This window comes from Hyla sarda, chromosome 4 (assembly GCF_029499605.1).
Source record: "Hyla sarda isolate aHylSar1 chromosome 4, aHylSar1.hap1, whole genome shotgun sequence".
Taxonomy (NCBI): Eukaryota; Metazoa; Chordata; class Amphibia; order Anura; family Hylidae; genus Hyla; species Hyla sarda.
Window position 1 is genome coordinate 256,528,932 of NC_079192.1, and position 10,263 is coordinate 256,539,194.

The window sequence follows — 10,263 nt, forward strand, 5'->3', positions numbered from 1 at the left end:
CGATGATTATGATGGGGATTTCACGGATCTCGTCCCAGTCTTCATCATTATAGAATAATTCCTTTAATGTTTCATATCCAAAATAGAAAATTACACAGACAAAAGTCAGGCCACAGCAGGTGCATCTACTATGGTGGATGACTTTTTTTGCTCCTGGTAATTTATACATCTGGATGGACTGCCCAAGGTAGTATAAGGCTTCACATGTAATTGAAATTATCGTGCTGACAAAGTGTATCCTGGGATATTCTTTGGGGGAAAATACATGCATGACAGCTATGGCAAAACAGGAGGCCCACACAATGGCCAGTAGGATCCTCTGGATCAGGACCTGATGACCCCTGAACTCTTCAGTATGCATAACCATATACTTATAAATAAGAAAGGTTAGTACCAAAGTGCCAATGGACATCCCTATGAATCCAATTCTGAATAATATGCTTTCAGGAAAGACGTTTCCCACGTCACTGTGAAGGAAAAGAAACCAATGTTATTATGGATATTTCCTCACTCCCAACCCATGAAATAAGAATCATGTGCTTGTTTATCTTACCTGATGCTCATCAGTGGCGAGACGGCATGGCCGAGGATGACCGTCATGATGTAGCTGGTGGCAAGCCAGGCCACACACCAAAACGCCAACAGGAGGGGGACGAGCCCCAAACCTTTTAGCTCCATTTAAGACAAGTAGAAGAAGAAGACGCTAATATCACTAATCTCACAAATCTCACTGGAACAGACTGAAGGCTCGGGCGGCTGTCAGTGAAATGTCAGGACTCCAGCTGTCTATGACATCACATGGGACATGTCAGAATGACTGCTTGTTTATTGGAGCTGCCATGATTTAGTATCTGCTATAGACAGAACCTGATGTTTTTACTATGGACCTTACAGACCCCAGAACCCAAGTAATTAGTGCAGTGGCTCCATTTTGATCATCTCATATTTCACATTATTTGAGTTCCAGGGCTCAGATACATTTGCACCCTCTATAGCAGTGGTCTTCAAGCTGTGAACCCCCAACAGCTGCAGAACCACAACTCCCAGCATGCCCAGACAGCAACTATGCATAAGGAAATAGTCTAATTAAACTTTTCTTATATATAGAATCCCTGAAATCTCCAATCTCTCCTTTTATTGGTTTATGATCTGCATTACTTATTTGTAAAAAACAATGTTTCTGATTGTCTGCCACCTCATACTTATGGGCTATCTCTTCAAACGACTTTATTTGACCTAAAGCGTATAATTGATTTACATAAATAAGCCCCTTTTCATCCAAAAGAGTGAATCTTTAATTTTAAGGAATTCTTTAAGTGCTTTATTCGACCATAATGAAGTAAAGTCAAAACTCCATGTGATTTTAAAAAATTTTTAAGTTCCTCCCATACTTTATTATATAGATATGCATGGGTGTAGTGAGTATCCCAGCTTCCAAAATCTCAAAAATATCCTTATAACGACCCATTAGGGTATGTTCACACTACAGTGTGTGAACGGAATCTCCGCTCGCAGAATTCAGCGACCGGAGATTCAGACTGCAGCCGGCGGCGGCGGTAGGACCGGGCGGCACTGAGCCGTCACCATTGACAGCTATTCAGTGATCGCGGACTTCCGTGCAAAGAATGAACATGTTCTTTCTTTGCGCGGAACAATTTCAGCGGCGCTGAAATTCCGCAGTGTGAACGGGTCTCGCGGAAACCCATTCACACTAATGTTAAGTTCACACCGCGGAATTCGGCTCGCGGAATTCCGCCCGTGGAATTCGGCTTGCGGAATTCCGCCCGTGGAATTCCGCGGGAATTCCGTTGTTTGAACATACCCTTAGAGAGAAAAAATAGGACTACATTTTCCCTCCTTCTCATAATTGTCTGCAATCTTAGTGCTAAAAAGTACCTAAAAAAAAAGTGCCCAACCCCCATCGTGCTCAGCTAACGTTAAAGAAACATATTTCATTCTCGTGCTTTCCTGCCCCAAAGTAGTGAATTTAATAAAGAAATAAGAGCTTGGAACCATTTTTCTGATATCCATACAGTATAGAAACATAGAATGTGTCGGCAGATAAGAACCAATTGGCCCATCTAGTCTGCCCAATAATCTGAATCCCAATAATAGTCCCTGGCCCTATCTTATATGAAGGATAGCCTTATGCCTATCCCATGCATGTTTAAACTCCTTCACTGTATTTGCAGCGACTAGTGTTGTTCACGAATATTCGCAATTCGAATTTTAATCGCGAATATAGCATATTCGCGAATATTGCAAATATAGCACTATATATTCATAATTACGAATATTCGCTTTTTTTGTGCTTATGTGAAAATATGTGCGCATATGCGCAAATTTGCCAATATTGAGCCCTCCCTTCATTAATGGTATAGAGAACTGTGACTAGTGCATCAACTCTGTGATTTTTTACCCATTAATACCAATAGGCTAATTGTGGTCTATGGGGATCTCACTGCATGTAAGATAAGCAGGACCATCTCAGCAGCACAGTGGGATGGGAGACCGTCACTGGTTCAAGTCCCAGGGTGGACAGAGTGTTACAGTGTTGTGGTTATACTTTACTTTCCTGGAAAAGCTGTTGAGTTGCCCATAGCAACCAATCAAATTGCTTCCTTCATTTTTCAGAGGCTTTTTCAAAAATGAAAGAAGCGATCTGATTGGTTGCTATGGTCAACTCAGAAACTTTTCCTCTGGACAGGTTTTGATAAATCTCCCTCTATGGGGGAGATTCATCAAGACCAGTGTAGAGGAAGAGTTGTGCAGTTGCCCATAGCAACCAATCAGATTGCTTCTTTCATTTTTCACAATGCCTCTGCAAAATGAAAGAGGCGATCTGATTGGTTGCTATGGGCAACTCAGAAACTTTTCCTCTGGACAGGTTTTGATAAATCTCCCTGTATGGGGGAGATTCATCAAGACCAGTGTAGAGGAAGAGTTGTGCAGTTGCCCATAGCAACCAATCAGATTGCTTCTTTCATTTTTCACAATGCCTCTGCAAAATGAAAGAAGCGATCTGATTGGTTGCTATGGGCAACTCAGCAGATTTTCCTGGAAAAGTTTCTGAGTTGCCCATAGCAACCAATCAGATTGCTTCCTTCATTTTTCAGAGGCCTTTTCAAAAATGAAAGAAGCAATCTGATTGGTTGCTATGGGCAACTGCACAACTCTTCCTCTACACTGGTTTTGATGAATCTCCCCCATAGAGGGACATCTATCAAAACCTGTCCAGAGGAAAAGTTTCGGAGTTGCCCATAACAACCATTCAGATTACTGCCTTCATTTTTCAGAGGCTTTTTCAAAAATGAAAGAAGCGATCTGATTGGTTGCTATGGGCAACTCAGCAGCTTTTCCCCATAGACCACAATGGGCCTACTGGTTTCAATGGGCAAAAAATCACAGAGTTAATGCACTAGACACAGTTCTCTATACCATTAAAAGGGTACTCCGGTGAAAACCTTTTTTCTTTTAAATCAACTGGCTCCGGAAAGTTAAATAGATTTCTAAATTACTTCTATTAAAAAAACGTAATCCTTCCTCTACTTATTATCTGCTGAATACTACAGAGGAAATTATTTTCTTTTTGGAATGCTCTCTGATGACATCACGAGCACAGTGCTCTCTGCTGAAGTTATTATATTAATAATAATAATAAGTCTTTATTTATTTATTGTTGTCCTTAGTGGGATTTGAACCCTCTCCAGCTCCACTATATCTTTCTTGTATATTGGTGCCCAGTACTGTACACAGTATTCTATGTGAGGTCTGACTAGTGATTTGTACAGCGGTAGAATTATTTCCTTGTCGTCGGCATCTATGCCCCTATTGATGTACCCCATGATTTTATTAGCCTTGGCAGCAGCTGCCCGGCACTGGTCACTACAGCTAAGTTTACTGTTACCTAAGACTCCTAAGTCCTTTTCCATGTCAGTCGTCCCAAGTGTTCTCCCATTTAATACATAATCCCAGCTCGGATTTTTCTTCCCCATGTGCATTACCTTACATTTATCAGTGTTTAACTTCATCTGCCACTTCCCAGCCCAAACCTCCAACCTATCCAGATCCATTTGTAACAGTGCACTGTCCTTTATAGTGTTTACCGCTTTACAGAGTTTGGTGTCATCTGCAAAGATTGCTACTTTACTATTCAACCCCTCTGCAAGGTCATTCATGTATATATTAAATAGGACAGGACCCAAGACGGACCCCAGTGGTACCCCACTATTAACAGTCACCCAATCAGAATAAGTACCATTAATAACTACCCTTTGTTTCCTATCATTGAGCCAGTTACTTACCCACTTGCACACATTCTCCCCCAGCCCAAACCTTCTCATTTTATGCACCAACCTTTTATGTGGAACCGTATCAAATGCTTTGGAAAAATCCAGATATACGACATCCAGCGATTGCCCCTGGTCCAGTCTGGTGCTCACCTCCTCATAAAAGCTGATCAGGTTAGTTTGACAGGATCAATGCCTCATAAATCCATGCTGATACAGGGTCATACATTTATTTTTATCAAGATATTCCAAAATAACATCTCTTAGGAAACCCTCAAACAATTTACATACAACGTAGGTTAAACTAACAGGTCTATAATTCCCGGGGTCACCTTTTGACCCCTTCTTAAATATTGGCACCACATTTGCCATGCGCCAGTCCTGGGGAACAGTCCCTGTCACTATAGAGTCCCTGAATATTAAAAATAGAGGTCTGTCTATTACATTACTTAATTCCTTTAGAACATGGGGGTGAATGCCATCTGGACCTGGTGATTTGTCTATTTTGATTTTTTGTAGGTGGCACTGTACTTCTTCCTGGGTTAGACAGGTGACCTGTACTGGGGAGTTTACCTTATCACACTGTATTTCACCTGGCATTTCATTTTCCTCAGTAAATACAGTGGAGAAGAATTTGTTTAGTATATTTGCTCTTTCCTGATCCCCGTTTATAATTTCTTCCTCATCATTTTTTAAAGGGCCAACACTTTCATTTTTATATAATTAAAGAACATTTTGGGGTTAGTTATACTCTCTTTGGCAATGAGTCTTTCTGTCTCTATTTTTGCGGCTTTTATCTGTTTTTTTTACATATTTCACTTTTTTCTCTATAGCTTTTTAACTCCTTGGGAAAGGAGCCCATCATAACCCTAAGGACGGAAGCATTTTTTGCAATTGCAATTAATAACTCTGGGATGCTTTTACTTTTCATTCTGATTCCGAGATAGTTTTTTTCGTGACATATTCTACTTTATGTTAGTGGTAAATTTTTGTCAATACTTGCATCGTTTCTTGGTGAAAAATTCCAAAATTTTATGAAAAAATTAATAATTTTGCATTTTTCTAACTTTGAAGCTCTCTGCTTGTAAGGAAAATAAGCAATCTAAATAAATAATATTTTTATTTACATATACAATATGTCTACTTTATGTTTGCATCATAAAGTTGACAAGTTTTAACTTTTGGAAAACATCAGAGGGCCTAAAAGTTCAGAAGCAATTTTCCAATTTTTCACAAAATTTTCAAAATCGGAATTTTTTAGGGGCCAGTTCAGTTTTGAAGTGGATTTGAAGGGCCTTCATATTAGTAATACCCCATAAATGACACCATTATAAAAACTGCACCCCTCAAAGTATTCAAAATGACATTCAGTAAGTTTGTTAACCCTTTAGGTGTTTCACAGGAATAGCAGCAAAGTGAAGGAGAAAATTCAAAATCTTAATTTTTTTTTTTATCCAAATGTTTATTTATCATAGTTCAAGAAAAACATCACAATAATGAGAACAAGAACAAGGAACAACAAAGGTGGGGGAGGGGGGGAAAAGCAAAAGAAAATAATAAGGATATGGGGAAAAACAATAGGTTATAAGGTACACCAATATACACAATACCACAGTGCACAGCATAGAATGGTGGAAGGTAACAAGTAAGCACCACAAGCTAAGAAGGGCATCTAGTGGGACACAGGTAAAAATCGTAATGAAGATCTGTGCAGATGATCTACACATCCCTAAGATGCCACTATACCATCAAATTCTTGGGAGTTCCTCCAATAGTCCCATTTTATAAGGAACTGTAGTTCACGCCCAGTACGGTTGGCTATAAGATTTTCCATGGAGCAAGAGTATTCCACTCTCGCTTTCACCACAGGAATATCTGGAACCTCCTGGGATTTCCAGAGAGCTGCTATGGAAGTCCGTGCAGCAGAAAAAATATGAAAAAGAATAGTTTGAGAGTCCGCAGGTAAGTCCTTCAAGTTGAGTGCGAGCAATGCCATGCCTGGATCTTTAACGGGAGGACGAGGTAAGATTTTGGAGATAAATGCGTATATGGAGTCCCAGAAAGAAGCAATCAAAGGACAGGTCCACCACACATGTAGGATCGAGCCTACCTGATCACCACACCTCCAACATGTAGGATTAACAGTGCTGTAAATATGAGACATTCGTTCGGGGGTATAATACCACCTGTATAGCATCTTACGGGCAGATTCTAAGTGAGTGCTACATTTAGAAAGGTTTAATGGTACACTATAAACATCATGCCACTGCTCTACACTAATAGAGAGACCCAGATCCCGCTCCCAGGCAGCTTGGAATGAAAATGACTCCGGCGCCAAAGAGGACTGTAAGGCTTTATATGAGATCAATATTCCCCCCTTGGCACCAGAGTGTTGGAGGAAAAAGGCATTATACGGTCTGGGAGTTAACTCAGATGGCCACTTATGATAGGCAATAAAATGACGCAGCTGCAGGAATTTAAAAAAGTCCCCAGCTGGTATGTCGTACCTGGACCTAATGAACTCAAATGTGCCCAGGAAGCCCTGGTCTGAGACATCACCCAAACATGTAACCCCACTATCGATCCAATTTGAGAAGGAAATATGTGGGAGGAGAAGAGATAGAACAGAGAACGGAGTAGACTGGAAGGAGATAAGGGAGAGCATCTTAGAGGACAGAATGAAAAGCCACATATGCAGAGAAGCGGAGACTGTGGGGCTGAGAGTTGCCACAGTCTTATTGGTAATCGCCACTGACCACAAGAGGCACCGAAGAGAGGGCACGCCCACAATCTCCCTTTCCATAGACATCCAGCGGGCCTCTGAATCTCCCCTCCACCACTGTTGTAAATAGACCAAATGAGCCGCTCTGTAGTAGATAAGTAGATCTGGACAGCCTAAGCCCCCCATACGTGTAGGTAGAAACCGTAATCTAGCTGAAACTCTCGCCCTAGATCCCTGCCAAATAAACCTCATCAGAAGGGATTGAAGTCTCTTGATAGAGGAGAGGGGGTACCTGACAGGCATGGTGCGAAACAGGTAAAGGATAGAAGGCAGTAGAAACATCTTGGCCACAGCAATGCGGTCACACCATGAAAGAGGAAAGCGAGAATATGTTTTGGTGTCTCGGGCTAGCTGGGTAGAAAGGGAGGAGAGGTTAGAGGAGACCAAGTCAGAGGGAGAGGGAGTGAGAAAGATACCCAGATAGGAAATACCGGTAGAAGCCCAATGGAAAGAGAACCTTTGGGAAAGGGATAAAATAGATGGTTTACTCAGCTGAAGAGGGAGAACAGTCGACTTCGATACATTAAGTTTGTACATGCTAGCTGCACTGAAGTCGGCTATTAGAGACATTACATGGGGTAAAGAGCTGGAAGGGTGAGTCAGTGCGATCAGGACGTCATCGGCGAAGAGACTTATTTTGTGAATATCAGACCCCAACTCAACACTCGGGATTAGGGAATGGCAGCGGACATGTTCGGCAAATGGTTCCATCACAAGGGTGAATAAAACAGGAGAAAGGGGACACCCCTGTTGGGTGCTGTTAGTGATGGCAAACGGAGAGGACAGGGCGTCTGACGTAAAAACCCTCGCCGATGGCGATGAATAGAGGGCCATAATTGCAGCAATAGCAGGGCAGTGGAAGCCAAATTTAGATAACACTGCCCTCAAGTATCCCCAGTGGACTCGGTCGAACGCCTTCTCCGCATCCAAAGAGAGGAGCAGAGAAGGTGCCTGACCACGGTCAGCAGCTGCCAACATATTCAGCACCCTCCTAGTGCCATCCGAGGCCTGTCGGCCCCTCCCAAAGCCGACCTGGTCAGCATGTACCAGGGACGGGAGGATATCTGCTATGCGGATTGCCCACAACTTGGAGTATAATTTGAGGAGCGAGATTGGGCGAAAATTAGCAGGCCCAGTGGGGGGCTTCCTGGGTTTGGGGAGTGTCACTATTGTAGCATCTAACATTTCTGACGGGATCGACCCCGTAGAAGCTATGTAATTAAAGACAGTGGTGAGGTGGGGGGCAATAATTGGGCCATGCGTTTTATAAAACTCGTTAATCAACCCATCAGGGCCTGGAGCCTTGGCACCCTTTAACGTCCCAATCACACTAAGCACCTCTGTAGGAGTGAAGGGGAGAGACAGAGCGGACAGATCAGAATCAGAGAGGGAGGGCAAGGAGACTGAGTCAAGAAAGGAAGCGATAGAGGCAGGGGTAGGAAGACTGTTGGGTTCAGAAGTAGAAAGGTTGTACAGCGTAGTATAGTAAGAAGCAAAGGCATCAGAGATACCCTGACGGTCAAACACTCTAGTACCCGTAGGAAACTGTAGATAGGCTATGCGACTTCTCCCCTCCTGTACTTTAATCTGTCTGGCGAGGACCTTGCCTGGCTTGTTGGCACACCAATAAGAATTAAGTTTAAGGTGATGCAGCGCCAAATCATACTTGTATAAATCCAACTTGTGTAGAGAAGAGACCCTCTAATTGTGGCCTTGAACGCACACCACATCGTGGCGGCGTTGGACACCGACCCTATGTTAGTAGCAAAAAAGGATGTTATGTCCTCGGCTAAGCTGGGCTTGTATGTGGGATGGGAAATGACATATGGGCTGGCACGCCACAAGGAGGCACGTGGGGAAGAGAATGCCTCTTGTAAGGTAATGGAAATAGGAGCATGATCGGACCAGGATATAGTGTGAATATGCGATTTTGAGACTGAGCCGAGAAGCGGGCGACTAATGAGGAAAAAATCTATTCTGGTGTAGACCAGATGTAGATGGGAGAAATAGGTAAAGTCCCGGCTGCTAGGGTGCTGTATCCTCCATACATCAAATAAAGCTTCACGGGACAGGGTAGTAAAAATGGGAGTGGGTTCAGGATGAGGGACAAGGGAAGTGGAGTCCATGGATGGCCAGAGGGCAGCGTTAAAGTCGCCCACCACAATCAGACGAGACGCAGGGTTGGAGCTTGCAACTTTGTTCAATACGTGCCTGACAAAGGCGTGCTGTCGCCTATTCGGAGCATACACTACCACAAGGGTGTGCGGCACCAAGTTAGGAGAACAATGCACAATAAGGTATCTGTCACCGCTATCCGCCACCACCTCTACATCAGAAACAGCAATAGTATTTTTAATTGCCAGGGCCACCCCTCTTTTCTTCTGCGCCGCATGAGCGAAGTAAATGTGCGGGAAGCGTTTATTATGCAACCTCACGGAATCCAATTCCGACAGGTGTGTCTCTTGGAGACATAATATGTCGGCACCCAACCTATTCGACTCTGCCCAAAGCAATGAGCGTTTAAAGGGCGAATTTAGACCCCTAACTTTGAGGGAAACAATTTGGATGACCATTACAGAGGCGGGGGGGCGGACCGCGGTGTCAGTTGATTGGCAAGCAATAGTACAGTGATGCAAACATTGTGACAATCAGAGAGCTCATATATCATTTGTAGTTCAGGTGTACCTAAGGGAAAACACATATAGAAAAAAATAACAACAGGGTAAAACTGGGTAAAAGTAAAAAAGGAACTAGCAGAAGTGAGTAACCATACATAGTGACTCCTAAAGAGGGCCAGCATCGGGGAGGTATGGAGAAAGGAACAAAACCATACCTAGGTAAACATGTGCCTATCCGGCAGTAAATATTACATCTGTACAGAGATTAACATAGCATCACTTGGTTTTACGTTTACCGTAGTGGACCACCGACCATTCATCTGAGATCTTTTGTGGAGGAAGATTGGAACTGGGAGAACCCCTCTCGGTTGGCACAGGGGGAGAAAGATTCCAGGCATGGCAGCACTCAATAAGCGCCTCCGGGGTGGAGACCACATGTTTAGATTCACCATAGGAAACGATAATCTTCATGGGGAATCCCCACTTGTAGGGTACACCATGAGCCCGGAGAAGGGAAGTGCCAGCCGCATATTCCCGACGCTTTGCCAAGGTAGCGGCAGACAGCTCCGCAAAG